Source organism: Dipodomys merriami, unplaced genomic scaffold (assembly GCF_024711535.1).
Source record: "Dipodomys merriami isolate MVZ:Mamm:240054 unplaced genomic scaffold, mDipMer1.0.p SCAF_18, whole genome shotgun sequence".
NCBI lineage: Eukaryota > Metazoa > Chordata > Mammalia > Rodentia > Heteromyidae > Dipodomys > Dipodomys merriami.
The window spans coordinates 5,486,521-5,505,379 of NW_027203159.1; the positions used below are offsets into that span (position 1 = coordinate 5,486,521).

Genomic DNA, 18,859 nt, shown 5'->3' on the forward strand with positions numbered 1-18,859 from the left:
GAAGGGATGGGAAGGATAACCAAAGGAGGAGGCTATAATGCTTGATAAGAAAGATACTCATTATCTTGTCCATGTAATTGTCATCCTTCTGTAAGGTATTTTTACAATAAAAAATTTAAAAAGAAACATCAGCACATTTATATAAATTTACTTTAAAAATCTCATGAGAAGTGAGAATAGAAGTGGTTTCAGGAAAATAATATTTTAATAAATATTAGTAAAACTCTTTCTAGTACTGACAAAATTGCATACCTATTTAGTTAGATCCAAAAAGACCCAAGTTACTCGAGCCTATTTGAAACTTTTGCAAAGGATAAAACTGCAATAGTAATATTTATGTGTACTTTGGCATGGAATTCGTGTCCTCATTCATCTAACAAATGTATATATGAAAAACAAAACTTCTCTAACTAAAAGAGTTAACTCAAAGATATAATCAGAAAATTCATCATGCAACCTGTATTGCAAGCTTGTATAAAAGCAAAGCCAGTCATACTGATTCTGTATTTATTTTAAATGCTGATTTTTTTCATAAATTAATTCCTTTAACCTACATTTTGAAAACATTTTGTTAAACGATGTATATCTTAGTAACTAATTTTGGATGCCTCATTAAATTTTGTTCTGAGGACAACGTCTCACTTCGTTTCCTAACACATGAGATGATGCTGGGCTAAAAATCAAATGCTAATAACCACTTTTTGTAATACACAAAGTCGCATAAGCATAGTACCAGTAAGCGTTGTTTAACCTTTTGATATCATGTTCTCATGACTGAGTATAGTTGTACCTAAATTTGTAAACAAAAAAAAGTGTTTATATAGTTATCTGTCATCCATTACAGATTAAACCTCAGGATAAATCCTAAGGAAATAGTTAAGGTAAGAATTTATCTTTTCTGTATATAAAGTAAACAAAAATGCACATAGAGTAATTCATTGGTTTAAAGTCAACCTCTTTCTCCGAAACAGTCTCAGCATTCCCTTACAGTGTGTATTATTCTCAAGAAGGGATGGGGAATGTGAGAAAAAGAGGACTAGCCAAACATTTTCCTGAAATATGCATAATTTAGATTTATCTATTTTGCTATAGGCATTTTTGATAAAAAACAGTTTGAAGAATTGATTTTGTGGTCAGGCATAACATATCCTACCTATTCAATAAATAGCCAAAACTATGTATTTATAGAGATGATATTTTGAAGAATGCTTTGGAAATTTTTCTAATATAATAATTTGTATGAAAAGTTTCACATTGACAGTAATTAACTAGAATACTTTAATACTAACTGAACAAGATTGATTTCTAAATGAACAAAATAAATTTCTCCTTTTACTTTATCAGTGAAATAACTGACGAAACAATGGAACTTAAGGTATGAATCTATAACAACCATAATGAAGTTTTGTCTTTTTATTAGCAAATATTAATTTCACAAAATGTTTTATTGTGTTATACACATATGTTCATAGAGAGTAATCAAATGAAATTTACTGCTTTTGTTAATTTTACTATGCTATTTTTATACTTGCATTTTATATGTCATCATACTAACAAAATATTTGAACATATTTCCTCCACACTATTTCTCTTCATCTCCACTTTCACTTGTTCCCAATCCTAATCAGTTCCATATTTTACACCTGGGTCATTCATTTTATTTTCTAGGTCTAGAGTCCACATATGAGAAATCTAGTATTTGTTTTTCACAATCTGACTTATTGCTTTAATATGAAGGTTTCCAGTTCTATCTATTTTCTTGAAGATAATATGATTTCATTATTATGTGTGGCTAAATATTATATCATTGTGTATAAATATGATGTGTGTGTATATATATATTACAATTTATTTCTTCAATCAGTGCTTAAGGAGCATGTAGATTAATTTTGTAGATATTTATAGGAGTTTTATGTGCGAGAAGGAAGGATGTAAATAATGATGTTTGGATAGAGAAACATGCTTTTTGGGCAGGAATTGTAGTATTTAAAACATCTCCTCAGCTCTTTCATCTATTTTAATAATGCATTGTATAAAAAAAATTAAACTTAAATTGCATTTGCAAAGGTGTCCTTTTTAGTATCGATATTATTTTTTATTAGAGTGTTACATTTAGTATATCATTTGAGTATGGGGATATATGTGCGCAGGAATATGCATGCATGTTTTTATATATACTGACTCTAAAAAAGCTGGATGTATGTGAGAATGTGTGATATAGGACTCAAATAAAAGTTTGAGACCTAATTTTGCTAAACTGATGTATATGTCCAGATTGTGGACTCTGATTTCAAGACCACTTGCGTACATACATATACACATACATATACATATATATATATATATATATATATATATATATGTAATTTCATGTGTGTATATATACATATATTTATAGATATTTATGCTATATTTATATATTTACATATTTGTATTTATATTATATTTATATATAAATATATATTATACTTATATATTTATATATATGTATGTATACATATATACATATATTTATTTTTGTCAGTCATGGAGCTTGAACTCTGGACTTGGATGCTGTGCCTGTGCTCTTCAGATCAAGTCAAACACTCTACCTTTTGAGCCATGGCACCACTTCCGGTTTTCTGGTTGCTTATGGGATATAAGAGTCTCACTGCTTGCACTGAACGGTGATCCCCAGGTCTCAGCCTCCTGATTAGCTAGGATGACAGGCATGATCCGTGCCTGGGTATATATATATATTTTCAAATGCAATATAGCTAGGATATTTTTAGTGGAACAAAGGGTACAGATACTATAATTCTTATCACTAAAGTACTTCACATTGGCAGGTATGATTACAAGAAGAGAAATACAAATAAATATATATTCATAGTGGCACAAAAAATATCTTAGGTGCCTGGCAAGAAAACACGTTTTTTCAGACTCTGAATTTTGAGTGAGAGATTTGCAACGTAAGCAACTGAAAAAGATATTGGACCCTAATCATAACTGCCAATTACATAACCCAGTCTTTTATGACAGATTTAGCAAGGCTTATCTTGGAGATTCTTGTAAGGGACATGATTAAAAAATTTATAGTTTAGTTGTGATTACAGAACTCTTGCATACCTGTCACTCAGACATTTACTCTATTTAACGCAGTTCTTTTTGGTCTAACACATGGCACAGGAAATGGTTTTTGTTTGTGAAAACTTGGCTGTTACAACATAGACGTGGCCTTTTAATCCTCTTAAATTACTGACTGCATAGCGATGAGCTTCTCTTTATCATATTACAGGAATAAACTTGCTCTGATTCAAACTTGGACAGCAGCTAGCTTGTTCTCTCTCCTAGAGAACGATCTGTAAAGATTTCTTTACATGTCAATAAACCCTCATTTACTTGAAAAAGTCTGTCAGTGAGTCAAACCTAACTCCCGTAGTCAGGTGACTTTTTCTTCCATGTTTCCTTTACAAGAAAAATAATAACTGTTTAGCAATGCTCATACTTTTTAATGTGAAGTTTGGCTCCTATTTTCCATAATGTGAATCAAGCAGAAGAATCAGTTTAAGATGTGAAAAAGCCTTTGACGTTTTGTACCTTGAAAATTGTCCTGTGGATGAATTTTTGGAGAAACATTATTTTTCAAAAACAGAGGACTCATTTTTTATATTGTGCTGGTACTGGTTTTGGATTCCTGCACTGGAGCTCCATCTGGGCTTTAATTCTCAATGTTTTCACTATAGCATCTGAGTTGCACCTACACTTCTTTCTTTTACTACAAGTGGATAAAAGAATCTCTTCGAATTATCCACTTGGGATAGTTTCAAGCTGCAATTGTCAAATTTGAACCTACAGAGTGGATAGTTGTAAGCCACTGGTGCTCTACTAGATCTCACTTCTTAAGAATAAGGGGAGGGAGTATGGGAAAGCATGGGGAGGGGAGAAAAGGAGTAGGCAACAATGCTTAATAAGAAATGTACTCGTTATCTTGCCCATGTAATTGTAACCCCTTGCTTGGTATTTTCACAATAAAAATTTGAAAAAAGTATAAATGATCACAAAAATAATTTAAAAAATACTTGTTCAACTATGTATGTGTTGGCTGATAAATCAAATCACTTGCTACTGGAAGAGAAAAATGGAGAAGATAGAGATCAATATTGAGGAGTGAGACACAAAGAGAGAATAAGGGAGGGAGGGTAAATAAGAAGAGGGGTGGGAATGAGAGGAGAGGAGGGGGGAGCTGAGTAGAATTGTCTAGTATTCGTTAAGTTATTGTTGGACAATCAGTGTGTTTGCATTTAGGTAGACAAAGCTTTATATTTTTGGTAATAGTAAATTGAGATATAAAATACTAATTTACAGTAAAAACCTGTTAGTGTGCTTCCTCCTGAACCAAGGAAGCCACAATTAGGTTACTGCTATGGAAAACGCAAGAATAATCAGTTTAAGTGATTCTGAGAAAGAATTATTGACATGTCAGGAATGCTTCCTTGTATACATCTTGCTTGTTTCTTGCTCTGATCTTCCTCTCAACAAAAATAGCAGAAATAAAAGAGGAAGGAAATATCTGAATAATGATCATCTCTCTGTTTACCCTCTTCTCTTTGCCTTTGAAACAAAAAAGACAAAGGAGACTTAACCTGCACTAATATTAAAAATGGAGGCAAAAAAGTTCCATCTAATTTAAAATTTTTCATAACAATTACACTGCACTAGGTTGTGGGTAGGTACTAATGTAAATAATATACGTGTTTATGTAGAGAATTTGAGCATCTAAAATATTAATATTCTTCTATTCCTAAAACAAATACCATACAGATTTTGAGTATCAAATAGAGCTTCCTATTAGTAGAGAAGTTTTCCTTGAATCTATTTTAAATACATATTTTTATTGTAAAGATACTGTACAGAGGGGTTACAGTTACATGAGTAAGGTAATGAGTATATTTCTTATTGAGCACTGCTACCCCCTCCTTTGTTTTTCCCCTACCATCCCTTCCCTTCTCACCTCACCAACTCCTTCTTCCACCCCTACCCCGCATAGTGTCTTGTACATCTCATTTTCATAATGGGTCAAACTTTATCCTTTCTTTTATCTTAAATGAAGAAATGCTGGCTTGGTTTTTGCTAATTCTACTTGTGTAGACACCCCTAAAGTCACTTGCCAAGTCTCTAGGCACATAAGTGGAATGCACATCATTTTTGTCAGTTGGTATAATTGTGTTCCACACATTTATTGACACATTACAAATCACTCTCAAACTTTAATGCATTAAAAGTAATTTATTTCTTTTTTTGCTTCTCCAACAGCCAGCATCAATTTCTAAACAGATGAGTGAATCTTCAGAAGACTGGATCTTAGGTCAACATTTAACCAACCCTTGTGAAAAATTCTATGTGAGAAATGCTGACTGAGGTTTTGCTAATTTCCTGGCCAATAAAAGAAGAATAATAGAAATTACTTTTAATTCATTAAAGTTTGAAATACTGTGGTAAAGAATAAAGTTATAAGGCTTTTAATGACATTCTTATTTTGAATATGTGTGTGCACAAGTGTTGGCACACTCAGAGTTTGAACTCAGTGCTTCAAGGTCTTGCTAGGCCTTTTCATTCTAGATTGGTGAGCTACATCTCCATTCCTGCCTCTTTGCTAGTTCATTAACTTTTTTGAAAAATAATCTCATGATTTTATTTTTGCTCTGATTAGCTTCCAACAGTTATCCAAAGATCTCAGCCTCCTGAGTACACATCCTGACTAGACAAGATGATAGGTGTTATCAACCAGCATAAGGCTTCCAGAATAATTTTAAAAGTAGAAGAAAATTTACTTCACCAGGTCATGTTTAGTGATCTCCTACATTGAAAGCATTTTGGAGTTATTATGTGTGATTTTTTTCATTTTTGGATTCTTTCAAGACAGTAAGTGATGCTATTTAAAAATTTTATTACTTTTTAAAAAGAAATTGGAACTCTGAATCAGAAGACATTTGGCTCTCTTTATGCCACGATTATAAGCTCAGCTCTGAGCATGATAACCCAATGTCACCAACACAGTCTGTGTTGAAGAAAAATGTGACAAAAAACAATGACCATGGGCAATAATTGCTATGGTATTATTTCTTTAACAATATGAATATTGAATTGAAAGTGCAAAAGAATGGAAAGATTTGACCTACCTTTTTGTATTGCTGAAAGACTTTTGAAAACTATAACTCACTTCCTGCCTCACTGTATGTCTTTGGGCCATGCACTTAATGTCATTAATTACAATTTTTCCCAACACTAAATTGATAATAACATTAGCATTATAGCAAATATTATCTTAAGAATTAAAAGAAATACAACTTGTGAAATACCTAACAGAAAGCGTGGCTAAAGTTCTCTTATAAACTTCTATTAATGAGCTTAAAATTTAGCCAGCAGTTTTTCTTAATACTAAATAGAATGTGATGTGTATTACAGAAACCATTACATGTAGTGAGCAACCAGAAGTAACGTTAGCTATTGACTATGTTCTGCTTTCAAAGAAGCGAGGTGGAAAACTTCTCATGCTTTAAATCAACATGGTTATCTTATGTCTTGATAGTATAAATGTATCAGGGACACAATAATGGAGGAATGTTGTAGACTGAGGTGAAATCCATATGAAAATGTGCAAAACTCATAAAACATAAAAGCATATAAGCAATGTATTGTGTTTTTCCTTCTTTAAATAACATGGCAAAGACAGGGAAGACTTAGAAGAATGAATTCTCTTTTTGATAGCTTGTCATAAGTCCTTAGAAGGATGAACTCTTTCCTCATTCTTATAGAGTCATCATCAGATGAGAGGAACTGTATATTTTTGTTTGCTTCCTTCCATTTATTCTTCAGTTTGAAATCCGAACTACATGAGACTGAAAGAAACCAAGGACAAACAGGCTTTAGAAAAAGCTATGAACCTAAAATAAATAAAATACATATAGCTTGGTAAAAGGTCTAACTAAAATGATTTATATAGTATCAACTTAAATAATGATTTAAGCAATATCTTGTTATTGAGAATTGAAAAATGTTAGGAGGTAACTATTTTTTTTTCCTTTTTAGTACATTAATTTCTAATACATTAATTACTGATTTTCAATAGACTAAAGACGAGCTTAATAAAAACGATGAAAAATGGACAAAAGTTTTCAATATACATATTTTCCAAGAAGTCCTGAAAATGGCCAGTGGGTTTATAAACTTGTGTTTAATATCACTTCAATACTAGCTTAAAGATTTGTGAACAGAAGTTATTAGAGAAGTGTAATTCAAAATTACTATGATACTACTGCATAACACCAAAAAGTCAAAGGAACTAAGTGTGGTGGATAAGACTTGTAATTCCAAGCATTTAGAAGGTTGAAGTAAGAAGAGTTTGAGTCTAAGGCCAATCTGAGATATTGTACATAGTAAAATCCTGCCCCTTAAAATTCAAAAGGTGATAATATTGGTGGGACTGTGGAGAAAAGGAAATTTTCTACACTCTTGGTCAAAATACAGGTTAGTATTATCGCCATAGAAAGTAGTATGCAGGTTTCTAAAGAAATGAAAAATTGCAATATCCTTTCATCCACTAATCAATTGGCTATTTCTCCCTGGGTACCTTGTAACTGAGGTTCATTGTTATTCACATTATTAAAAAAACAGCCAAGATATAAAAAGTTAAGTGTTCAATTACACACTAATAAGCATCTGGGGTATATGCACAAATTTATTTTTCAGTTTCATCCTTAAAAGAGCAAGAGACTTCCATTAGCCACAACTTACAAAGACCTGACATTGTAATCTAAATAAAGAAAAATGTTGTCTTCTGATCTTTGTAAAACCACACACACACACACACACACACACACACACACACACACACACACACACACACACACACCTCAAAATTTAAGTTTTTTTTTTTTTTTTTACAATTTGTGTGTGTGTGTGTGTCTGTGTAAAAGTACCATACAGAGTGGTTACAATTACATAGTCAAGGTGATGAGTACATTTCTTATCAAGCTTTGTTGCCACCTCCTGTTTCTCTTTCTGATCCCTTCCAACCTCTCCCCACACCAACCCCACCCTGCTTCCCTTCTTCCCTCCATTCCCCCATCGCCCCACCCCCAGCGAAAGTTGTAAAGTTCGTTTTTCCACATAACGTCTTGTACATCGCATTGTTGCAATGGGTCCAACTGCATCCCTATTTTAAAAAAATGTTTTTCCTTCCCCCTCCACAAATTATAACAACATCAACTACAGTGAAAACAGGGGAGGGACATACGAAGCAACAAAGAAATCATGTTATAGATATGTTAGAAACAAAAGAAAGAAAAAAACATTTGAATCCTTATCTTGGGGATCATTTCGCCTAACATCAACTTATCTGTCCATTTCTACTTGTCTCAAACATATACGTGTGATTGCAAATAGGGGAAACCATGGGACCTATGTTTCTTTGGGCCTGTTTTACTTCACTTAATATAATTCTTTTTTCCAAGTCGTTCCATTTCTTACCAAATGGGCAATGTCATTCTTTCTGATAAAGGCATAGAATTCCATTGTTTATATATACCACATTTTTTGATCGATTCATCTACTGAGGGGCATCTGGGTTTGTTCTCTATCTTAGCTATAGTAAATAATGTTGCAATAAACATACTTGTGCTCGTAGCTTTATTATGGCCTGGTTTGTGATCATTTGGGTAACTGCCCAAAAGTGGGATTGCTGGGTCATAGGGGAGCTCTACGTGGAGTCTTTTGAGGAATTTCCATAATAAATTCCAAAGTGGTTAAAGAAGTTTACACTCCCACCAACAATGCAGTAAGTTTTGCTTATGTCCGCATCCCCTCCAGCATTAGAGTTCTTGATTATAACTGGGGTGAGATGGCATCTCAATATTGTTTTGATTTGCATTTCTTTTATGGCTAGGGAGGTTGAACATTTCTTCATTTGTCTATTGGCCATCCTTTCCTCTTCAGAAAAGTTTCTCTTTAAGTCTTTAGCCCAATTGTTTATTGGACAGTTATTTTCTTGGAGAATTTGTTCTTGGGGCATTAAAAATTTTGAGTTCCAAGTATATTTTAGATATGAGACCCTTGTGCATTGTATGTCTAGTGAATATCTCCCAATCACTGGGCTTTCTATTGATCTTGCAATCTACGTCCTTTGCATTCAGAAGCTCTGCAATTTCATGCAATCAGATTTGTCCAAGCTTTCTTTGCTTTGTTGTGTTTCAGGGTCTCTATTAAGGAATTTTAACCTGTGCCAAGGAAACCTAGGGATTCTCCTATTCCATTTTGTAATGTTTTCAGAGTGTCTGCTTTGACTCCAAGGTCTTTAATCCATTTGAAGTTGATTTTGGTACTGGGTGGTATATAAGGATCTAGCTTTAGTTTTCAACAAGTGCTTAACCAATTTTGCTAGAACCATTTACTGAATTGGCTGAATTTCTTCCATTCTATTTTTTAGCTCAATTATTAAGATTAGATGACTATAGGTATGTGGGTTCGTTTCTGGGTTTTCAGTTCTATTCCATTGGTCCTGAGGTCTGTTCTTGTGACAGTACAAGCTGTTTTGATTACGATGGCTTTGTAGTAGAGTTTGAAATTTGGTATTGCTCTTCGTCCAGGACTGTTCTTTCCTTTAAGAATCGTTTTTTGCTATTCGGGTCTTTCATGGTTCCGTATGCATTTTTGGATTGCCTCTTCTATTTCCTTGAATATGAAGCAGGAATACTGATAGGTACTGCATTGAATTTGCAGTGGCTTTGGGAAGTATTGCCATTTTCAGGAGGTTGATCCATCCAATCACGGAGCATAGAGGTCTTTTTCCACTTTCTAAGTTCTGTTTTCATTTCCTTTTTCAGGTTTTTAAAGTTTTCATCATAGAGGTGCTTCACTTCTTTAGTTAATTTCTAGGTATTTTATTTTTGTGAGTCTATTATGAATGGAGTTGCTTTCCTGATATCAGCCATACTTTTCTCATTGTTGGCATACAGAAAAGCCATTGATTTTTGAGGATTAATTTTATACACTGCTACTTTGCCAAAGTTTTGAATCACCTTAGGCAATTTGGGATTGGAGTCCATGAGATTCTTTAAATAAAAGTTCATATCATTTACAAAGAGGAGAGTTTTACTTCATCTTTCCCTAGTTGGATCCCTTTTATCTTGTCTTATTGCTGTAACTATGCATTCTAATATTAAATTGAAGAGAAATGGAGAGAATGGATATCCTTGCTGCATTCCTGAGTTAAGAGGAAATGGCTTTAGATTATCACCATTAAGTGTAATGCTGGCTGTGGATTTGTCATATACAGTCTTATTGTATTGAGGAATGTTCCTTGGTTCCTATTATTTCCAGAACCCTCATCATAAAGAGGTGTTGTATCTTGTGAAATGCTTTTTCTGCATCTATTGAGATAACCAAACCATGTGGTTCTTATCCTTGCCCTTGTTGATGTGATGAATTATATTAATTGATTTGCATAATTTGAATCAACTTTGCATCCCTGAAATGAATTCTGTTTGATAGTGGTGTATGATTTTTTTGGATAAATTGTTGAAGTGGATTGGCCAAAATTTTGTTGAGAAGTTTTGCATCAATGATCATCAAAGTAATGGGTCTATAGTTCTCTTTCTTTGATGAGTCCTTGCCTGGTTTTGGGCTGAGGGTATGATGGTTTCATAGAATGAGTTTGGTAGTGAACTTTCTCAGTCAAGTTGATTGAAGAGTTAAAGGAGTATTGGTGTGAGCTCTGCTTTGATGGTCTTTTAGAATTCCACTCTATATCCATCTGATCCTGGGCTTTTCTTAGATGGGATATCTCATTGCTGTTTCTATTTCAATGCTTGATATGAGACTGTTAAGATGATTTAACTCATCTTTGTTTAGTTTCATCATGTCAATATTTGCTAGTCAAAGGTCCATTTCTGCCAAGTTCTTAAACTTATTAGCATAAAGGTTTGAGAAGTATTCCCTTATAATGTTCTGAATCCTGATTGTTTCTGTAGTGATGTTTCCATTCTTATCTCTGAGTTTATTTGTGTGTTTTCTTTTTTCTGAAAAGATTTGCTAAATTTGTTAATTTTTTTCAAAGAACCAACTCTGTATTCTTGATTCTATGGCTCTTTTTGATTCTAATTCATTCAATTCTGATGTAATTATTTGTTTCTCTTTACTAGATTGGGGTTTATCTTACTACTCTTTTTCAAAGAGTTGCAGATGTCTCATTAAATTGTTGGTTTCAGATATCTTCAAATTGTTGATGTAGGAACTCAGAGCTATGAACTTGGCTTTGCTGTGTCCCAGAGGAGCTGGTAATATGTGTGTGCTATTTTTTGAATATCATAAACATCTGAATTTCCTTTCCAATCTCTCCCATGATCCAATGGTGATTCAACAGTGTGTTGTTCAGCCTGCATGTGTTACAGGAATTTCTTTGGTGGCTTTGGTTTTGAGTTCTAATTTTATTCCCTTGTGGACTTCGAGAAATCAAGGTATAACTTGAATGATTCTGAATTTGCACAAGTTTGTTTTGGACCTAAAATGTGGTCTATTTTTGGAAATGTTCTGTGTGATGCTGAGAAGAACGTGTATTCTGATGATGGTGGGTGAAAATTCGGTAGATGTCTATTAAGGCTAGTTGATCTATGCAGTTTTTTAGATCTGTGGTTTCCCTTTTGAGTTTTTCCAAGCTGATCTATCTAGTGGAGACAATGGTGTGTTAAAGTCCCCAACAATTAATATCTTCGCTCTATGTAAGATTTGAGGGAAAGTAGTGTTCTTAGACAAATTTGGGAGCTCTATGTTTTGGCAAGTAGATATTTAGAATTTTACTCTACTCTTGAAAGAGAGATCCCTTAATTAGTATTCAGCAACATTATCTCTTGTCACTGATTTTAATTTGAAGTGTATTTTATATGTTATAATGATTGCAACTCTTGTCTGCTTATGGGGGCTGTTTGCTTGGTAGATTTTATTCCAGCCTTTCACTTTCAAAATGCTTGTTTTTATGGACAAGCTGTGACTCCTGAATGCAACAGGTAGAAGGATCTTGCTTTTAAAACCAACTACAGAGTCTATGTAGCTTAATTGGAGAGTTAAGTCCGATAATGTTGAGAGTTAGGACTTACAGGTGTTTGGGAGTTCCTGCCATGTTATCCACTTTCTCGGGGGCTATGGCAAATGGTTTCTTCCAGTGGTTCTTGGATTCTCAATTTGGGTGCATTTTCTTAACCTTTATTGTGGTCTTGTTGATTGCCTATTTGTAGGATATCTTTTAATATCTTTTGTAGGGCTGGTTTGGTGGAGCTATATTGTTTCAATTTTTCTTTGCTATGGAAGGTTTTTATTTGACCTTTGTTTATGAGGCAGAGTTTAGGTGGGTACAGTATTCTTTATTTAGAGTTGTTTGTCTTTAGGGAATAGCATAAAACATACCAGGCCCTTCTTGCTTTAATTGTCTCTGCTGAGAAATCTGAGGTGATTCTGATTGGTTTCCCTTTATAGGTGATTGACCATTTCTCTGTGACAGCTTTAAGGATCTTTTCCTTGGTCTGAATTGATCCTGTGAGGATTATAATGTGACGGTGGGATACCCTGTTTTGGACTGGTCTATTTGGAGTTCTAAAAGCTTTTTGTATCTGAATAGGCCTATCTTTTTGCATGTTTGGGAAGTTCTCTGCTAGGATCCTGTTAAAGAAATTTCTTGACCATTTCCTCTACACCCATTATCCTCAGATTAGGCTTTCTCATGGTGTCTTCCATATATTGAATAGGTCTTTCATATTTTTTGGATTGTCTTGGATAGTTTTATGTTCTTTGTTGTTTTTGGTGGTGGTGGTCATGGGGCTTGATCTCTGGGCCTGAACACTGTCCCTCAGCTCTTAAGCTCAGGGCTTGCATTCTACCACTTGAGCTACAGTGCCACTTCTGGTTTTATGGTGGTTTATTGGAGAGAAGATTTCATGGACTTTCCTGCCTGGGCTGGCTTTGAACTGTGATCTTCAGATCTCAACCTCTTGAGTAGCTAGGATTACTGGAGTGAGCTAGACTGGCACCCAGTCTGTATGTTCTTTCTCTATAATATCTAGGCTGTCTTCAATTCCCAAGATTGAATCTTCTATATGGTCTAACCTACTGTCAAGACTTTCTTTTTGGGGGTTGGAAAGGCGGCTCAGTGGTAGAGTGCTTACCTTGTATGTTTGAGGCTGTTGGTTCAATTCCTCAGCACCACAGAAACAGAAAAAAAAAAAAAAGCCGGAATTGGTGCTGTGGGTCTAGTAGTATAGTACTAGCCTTGAGCTGAATTGGTGAGGGACAGTGTCCAGGCCCAGAGTTGAGGCCCCACAAGCAGACCTTCCCTCCCCCCTCAAAAAAAAAGACTTTCTGTTTTCTTTTTTATTTCTTTTCTTTCTAGTTGGTCAGCTTTGATGGCTTCAAATTCTTTTTTGGAGCTTTGTTTTAGATCTTGTATGAGCTTCTTTGCTTCCTTAATTTGGTGTGTAGTCTTTATTCTCAAGTCACTTAGTTGATTGGTTATGGTTTCCTTGGACTCCCATTCCTTCTGTCGGGCTCCATTTAGCATTCCCTTTGTGGTCTCCCTATGTTTCAGCTGTCTGTTTATGGGTTCCATGGATGCATCTGTTGATCCTTGTCTAGTCTCACCCAATTCCTGTATTACTCTTTGATTAGCTTTCTCACACTCATGCTATTCCTATAGTTCTCTTTGAGTGTCTCAGCCTGCTCATGCAATTCCTGCTTTTCTCTTTGATTGTTTTCAACCTGCTCATGCAATTCCTGTATTAATCTTGAGTAGCTTCCTCATGCTCAGGAGAATCCTGTATTAATCATTGGTTTGCCTCCTCTCTCACTCTATTATGCTCATACTGAGTCATTTGCAGGTTTTCAGTCTTTTCCGTCACCATGTTTACGAGTAGTGTTTGTAAAGCTTTTTGGTAACTCTCCTCTAGGTGAAAAATTAACTGCTCTGTCACCGGATTATCATGAGTGGGAGTTGAGATTCTCGGACTTGACATGATTCTTGTATTTTTCTGGCTTGTTCTGCCCGTTTGGTTTGAAAATAACACCAATTTTATGTGAGAACACTATTTGAAGGCAAGCATCAACCAAAGTCCTGTAGTTGCACAGTTAAAATTACTGTAGATAAAATCTCGTTCAACAGATACAATCTCTTCAACATTAAACAACTATGGAATAATGGGCTAAGAACAGCAAAGAAGAATCTGGCAAGCCAGAAATTATTAGGTTTGGGAAGAAATGTGGGGAAAAATAAAGTTTAAGGGATGTGGAGCATCCTAATCTCAGAGAAGGAAATGGATTGAACAGAATGATAGCAGAGAGAAAATAAATGGAAAAACAAAAATTTAAATTTAAAAAGTGAAATATTGTTAAATTATGTAAGATTAAAGAAGTGATATTGAGAGGAGAAAAGGATAGGATGGGAAGAGGGGAGAGATAGAAAGGGGACATAAGACTGGCAGGTGGTTCATGCCTGTAATCCTGAGGATCAAGTTCAAAGCCAGCACAGGCAGGAATGTCTCGGAGTGTCTTATCTCCAATAAAAACCACTAGAGAATTGGAAGTAGCACAGTGGCTCAAGCAGTAGAGGGCTTGCCTTCATCTGAAGTGTGAAGGGACAGCGCTCAAACCCGGAGTTCTAGCCCCAAGATTGACCAAAAACATAAATAAAAGGGGACATGAAAAACTAAAAAATAAAAATTCTTAAAATTAGTTACTTGCAAATTATATAGGTATAAAAATATAATACTGCTATTAAAGAAGTTAAGCCTAAGAGGTTGTGGATTGAGTAATAAAATTTCTGGATTAAGTATGTACAAATTGGGCATAAGGTCTAATAATCGATGATTGGCATATATCTGGGGATGAGCATTACCGCAATTAAGTCACACTAAAAAAGGAAAAAGTGAAAAGAATAAAAAAAATTAATAAAAAGACCAAAGAGTCAAAAGAGATTAAAAACAAAGCACACACACCCACACACACACACACACATACACACACACACACACACGTATACACACACACACACACACTAAAAATCATGAGAGGAAAAAAGAGAAAATATTAATAGAAAACAATTTAAAAAATAAAAATTAAAAAAGGTACAAAAAAGTTATTTGGTATTCTTTTTGGGGGGCTGTGGGGAGGGTGGAAATATCCTATATCTCCTCTGCGTCTGTAACCAGTCTCTTGGTGGATTCTCTGGTCTTCTTTTGGTATTTTCCTGTGCCTTTATTGGTTTCTTAAGTCAAGCAGAAAAATGCTCTACTTTATCCAGGACTTTGTGATCCTCCTCCAATGCTAGTTCAGTGGGAGGGAGATCTGCTTTTAATATCACAAAAAAGGGAGATGGCTGTTTCTCCTAGTTTGAAGATGCTGTGATGAAGGTAGGTTCTGGCTAGTGTTGAGGCCTTTCAGGAAACAGTAGCTTTTCCCTGAGGGGCTAGCTCCAGAGACACTCACAGAGCCCAGCCTGGAGCCTTTCTCAGAGTTTATGTTTACTGAATTTAAATTGATTTTCTAGGCTGCTGTAGTGAGGAGCAGCCTCTGGCTGTGTTTACCCAGTGAATAAAGTCACTCCTACCGTGTTAGAGCTCTCTCTGCCTGGGCTGGGTGACTTTCCCCTGGATGGAGCTGAACCTGGCAGGTCAGGTCAGGTTCCTGAACCTGCTAAATGACTCTTTTGTTTATTTCCAAGGCCTGAGTTGGAACTAGCTACTCAGCCTGGCCTTCTCTGTCTCCTTGCCTGGATTTTTCCTCTCTGGCCAAACTCTCTGTACTGTGATGATACACTTGGTGTGATTCTCTAGACATGGAATGTTCACTGGAAAACTAAAACTGCTTTCTATGCAAGAGCTTGTTTAGCCTCCAGGTCTCCTCTGCCATCTTCCTCTGACTCCCTGGCCAACTCTGAGAATTTTTTTTAAGTAAAGCAAATTGGAATTATTAGGGCATTTCACAATGTAAAAGCTAGAAGATATGCAGGATGACCAAGTATAGAGTTGTACTGTACCACATAAGGATACAGGGGACAACACTGGCCTTATATAGGAATGAATCTAAATAACTAGAAGTTGTTCTTACTAGTAGAGGTTGTTCTTTTATTTGTTTATCACTTAATAATGGATGAGATGAACATAATTATTTAAATATACCTGACTTTTTTGAAGAAATACTAACAAATAATATAGCAATATGTTGCATGTTCAACATAGAACAAAATGTCAAATTAAAATACATGAGATTATCCTTGATGTAAACAAATCATTACAAATAATGTAAACCATGGAGCTTATGTTTCTTTAGTTCTGGCTTCCTTCACTTAATATGATTTTTTCCAAGATCTTCCATTTCCTTACAAACGTTTTGGTGTCTTCCTAATGGTATGTTGTCATTCATGGTGTGTATGTATGAATGTGTGCAAGTGCATACCTGTGTGTGTGTGTGTGTGTGTGTGTGTGTGTGTGTGTGTGTGTGTCACATTTCTTGATCCATTCATCTACTGAGGGACATTTAAGTTGCTTCCATATATGGGCTATGGCAAATAATGTTGTGATAAACATAGTTGTGCTGGTAGCTTTAGAGTAACTTGGTTTGTGGTCATTTGGGTCAATGTTCAGAAGTGGGATTACTGGGTAACAGGGGAGCTCTATTGTGTACATCAAGGATAATCTTAATAATTGAGCAGAATAGCTTAATAGCTATGTGCATATGACCATATAAGATGATTCCAAGAGATATGAACTCCAAGATATTCTCTTTATTGTTGTTGTTCTTAGTGTACTACATGATTTCTTTTTAGCTTTCATATTTTCCCCACCTATGGTTGATCCCCTGTTGTCACTGTATTTGATTTTGTTACCCGGGTATTGTATATATGTTGATCTGAACTAGGGAAGGGTAGGGACCAACAAAATAGTGAGACAAAGGTCAAAGGGGAACCTATGCAACAGTGATACAAGACATTATGTTGGAAATAATCTTGGGTGGAGGGAGAGATGGGGGTCTTGGGAGGTAAGAGGAAGAAAAATGGGGATAGTGTAACAAGTTAAAAAGAAATGAATTCACTGCCTTACTTATGGAACTGTAACCTCTCTGTACATTATCTTGATAATAAAATTAAAATGAAAAATAAAATAAAATGCATGAGAGTAGCAATACAGTAGATGGGAGTGACAGAAATATTGTACTATACAGAGAAGAATAGAACATCTTTGGAGAGCAGTAATTTTACTTCAAACTAGGAAGTATTAAACTAGCATACAAATTTTCAGCCTCATGCCTGTCATTAAAAAGTGAAAATAAAATGCACAATCACTAAACCAATAGAGATAAAATAGAAAACTAAAGAAGATGAAGAGATAACTTGGACCGAGAATAACAAATGAGACAATTAGGAAACAAATAATAAGCTGGTAAGTATAAAAGTATTATGCATAATTGTATTTAATGTATTTACATGACAGTTCGTTAGAACTATAATTCAAATAAAAACTTAATAGTATATAATTTTAATAATATGTTATTATTGCTCTTTAACAATTAATGTTTAATATATAATTTTAATTTTAGTAGCTGTAGAAACGAAGCAAGTGAAACTAATTTTAATAATATATTTTATTATTATTATTAAGAACCATAGGAAGAACCCAGTTTTCGCAGACCCCAAGAAGGTGGATAACATGGCAGGAACTCCCAAATACCTCTCAGTCCTATCTCTTAACGTTAACAGACTGAACTCTCCAATTAATCCTTGAATTTTTAAATGTTTGACCACATGTGGGAGCAGGCCAATTGCTGAATAGAAATAAAATGTCATCCCTCTGATAGGAGGTACAATATTACATTAGGAAATATCCAAGGTAGATTTGTAATAAAAAAGAGAAAAACAATTATTCCAAATGAGTGTTACATTTGTTTTGATGTAACAGTTTCTGATTTACGTGCTAGCGATTACCATACAACTGATTCATTCCCACAGTTGAAATAATATTTAAAGCAGTATTCACACATGAAGGAAAAGCGAAATTTACAAATTTCTGATGAAATGAGTTTGGGGGGAAGTGTTATAATAATGTTATCTGAGATTTAGACATAGGTGAAGATGTAGGTTTTCTTTTTTTATAGGAATCCCCCATTTTAGCCTGGCGCTGCTGGATCACACCTGTAATCCTATCTTCTCAGGAGGCTGAGATCTGAGATTTTACTTGAAGCCAGCTTGGACAGCCAAGTCCCTGATTCTCTTATCTCCATTTAACCACCAGAAAAACAGAAGTGGCACTGTGGCTCAAGTTGTGGAGCACTCACCGTGAGTTGAGTGGCTCAGTGACAGTGTTGAACCCTGACTTCAAGCCCCAGGACCAAGAGCAAAAAATTCACTCTTTTCTTAGATTGGCTACATCTTTAATTAACATTCAACAAGGAAGCCATTTTTATCGCCCACTACATTTACATCCCATCCTAACTACTGCAAATACAATGACTTGGTATCTTTTATCAAAAGGTTCATATTTGAGGAAACAAATACCAGCAGTGGTAACTTTTTTTTTCCCGTTCCTTGAACTCTGGGCCTGGGCTTTGAACATGGTTATGCTGTTAGCTTTTGTATGAGCTTGTTTGTTATTTATTGGATTACTGCCGAGAACGGGAATTGCTGGGAAACGTGGGAGCTATATGTTAGTTGTTTGAGGAATTTTCATACTGCATTCAACAGTGGTTAAACAAGTTTAATTTCCCACCTACAGTGTAATAGAGTTCCCAATTGGCAACATTCATGCCAGCATTTGCTCTTGTTAGTTTTCTTGATAATGGCCATTCT

General features: G+C 34.9%; 1 long non-coding RNA gene across 1 annotated transcript; it reads left to right on the forward strand.

Moving 5' to 3' along the window:
* The first annotated feature begins 839 nt into the window (after nucleotides 1-839).
* On the forward strand, nucleotides 840-5,412 carry LOC138829952 (uncharacterized). The gene is made up of 3 exons (XR_011372811.1): nucleotides 840-881; nucleotides 1,345-1,375; nucleotides 5,296-5,412. It is a non-coding gene; the product is annotated as an uncharacterized lncRNA (long non-coding RNA).
* The last annotated feature ends 13,447 nt before the right edge of the window (nucleotides 5,413-18,859 follow it).